Genomic DNA, 2,300 nt, shown 5'->3' with positions numbered 1-2,300 from the left:
CACACTCAACATGATATCCGGTCTAGATGCACAAAGGTAAAGCAAGGATCCAATCATGGAGCGATATACCTTTTGATCCACCGCTTTACCATTGGGATCTATGTCAAGTTGGCACTTGGTGGGCATTGGAGTGGAAGCCGGCTTGACATCACTTAGCTTGAATCTCTTGAGCATGTCTTGAGTGTATTTGGCTTGGTTGATGAAGGTTCCTTCTCTTCTTTGCTTCACTTCGAACCCTAGAAAGAACTTCAACTCTCCCATGGAAGACATCTCGAACTTTGAGGTCATGAGAGCGGCAAATTCCTCATTGAAAGCTTTGTTAGGGGAACCAAAGATAATATCATCAACATATAATTGGCACACAAACAACTCCCCTTTGACCTTCTTAGTAAAAAGAGTGGGGTCGATTAGCCCAACTTCAAAACCACGGTCTTGTAACAACTCGGTAAGGTGGTCATACCACGCACGTGGGGCTTGTTTAAGGCCATAGAGTGCCTTATCGAGTTGATACACATGATCGGGAAAGTAGGGATCCTCGAACCCGGGGGGTTGCTTGACATAAACCAATTCATTAATAGGACCATTAAGAAAAGCACTCTTCACATCCATTTGTTGTAACTTAAAGTTATGATGAGAAGCATATGCAATCAACATGCGAATGGATTCAAGACGAGCAACGGGAGCAAAGGTTTCACCGTAGTCGATACCCTCGACTTGGGAGTAGCCTTGTGCTACCAAACGAGCCTTGTTGCGAATGATAATCCCATGGGCATCTTGCTTGTTCTTAAATATCCACTTGGTTCCAATGACATTGTGGTTCCCCGTCGGTCGTGGCACCAGTCTCCACACTTTGTTGCGCTCGAAGTTGTTGAGTTCTTCATGCATGGCATTGAGACAATCCGGATCTTCGAGCGCCTCATAGACCTTGTGGGGCTCGACACAAGAGACAAATGCGTGATGCTCACAATAGTTTGCTAATTGTCTACGGGTGCTTACCCCCTTTCTTAAGCTTCCAAGCACATTCGTCATGAGATGATCCTTGGTGGAGAGCTTGGAAGCAACCTTGGCGGCACGACGCTCCAATTCCTCCTCGGGGGTGAGACGAGAAGTGGTCACTTGGTCATCTTGAGTGTCGTCTTGAGCTTGTTCTTGTTCTTGAACTTGCTCGGAGGAGAGAACTTGACCTTGGGCATCACTTGATGTGTCAACACCGTCTTGAGCATGATCTTGCCCTTGGTCTTGTTCTTGAGGATGAGGGCCTTCATGTTGTTCTTCGGAAGCGTGTGGGCCTTGGGTTGGTGATGGCTCCACTTGAGTGGAGCATTGTCCTTCTCCTTCGGCCACAAGGGGTTCCTCAATGGGTAGGATAAAGCCAACACCCATTCTTCTTATGGCTTGAGGAGGAATTTCATCACCTACAACACAAGTGCCACTTTGCTCCACTTGGGAGCCGTTATTTTCATCAAACTCCACGTTACACGTCTCCTCAATAAGTCCTGTAGATTTATTGAGGACACGGTAAGCATGAGAGTTTGTAGCATAACCAACAAATATGCCCTCATAAGCTCTAGCTTCAAATTTAGACAACCGAACACCTTTCTTGAGAATGAAACACTTACACCCGAACACCCGAAAGTACTTGAGGTTGGGCTTGTTACCGGTGAGTATCTCATATGGAGTCTTGTTCAAGCCCTTGCGGAGGTAGAGCCGATTGGATGCATGACACGCGGTGTTGATGGCTTCGGCCCAAAAGTTGTATGGAGACTTGAACTCCGCCATCATGGTCCTTGCCGCATCCATCAACGTCCGGTTCTTCCTCTCCGCAACACCGTTTTGTTGAGGGGTGTAAGGTGCGGAATATTGATGCTTGATCCCCTCATCACTAAGAAACTCATCCAAGGTGTAGTTCTTGAACTCGGTGCCGTTGTCACTTCTTATTGTCAAGATCTTTGCATTGTGTTGACGTTGTGCTTCATTTGCAAAGTCAATGACGGTTTGTTGGGTCTCACTCTTCCTCTTGAAGAAGTACACCCAAGTGTATCTTGAGTAGTCATCCACAATCACCAAGCAATACTTCCTACCCCCAAGACTATCGAAGGATGGAGGCCCAAAGAGATCCAAGTGAAGGAGCTCCAAAGGCCTCTTTAAGTAAATGATAGTCGTGGGAGGGTGAGCCTTCTCATGTAGCTTTCCTTCGATACAAGCACTGCAAGCACGATCTTTAGCAAAACTAACATTCGTTAGTCCACGGACATGGTCCCCCTTGAGAAGACTTTGCAAAGATCTCATATACTTTCCTC

Source organism: Triticum urartu, chromosome 3 (genome assembly GCF_003073215.2).
Source record: "Triticum urartu cultivar G1812 chromosome 3, Tu2.1, whole genome shotgun sequence".
Classification (NCBI taxonomy): domain Eukaryota; kingdom Viridiplantae; phylum Streptophyta; class Magnoliopsida; order Poales; family Poaceae; genus Triticum; species Triticum urartu.
The sequence above is the reverse complement of the archived record's forward strand: the minus strand, read 5'-3'. Positions refer to the sequence as shown.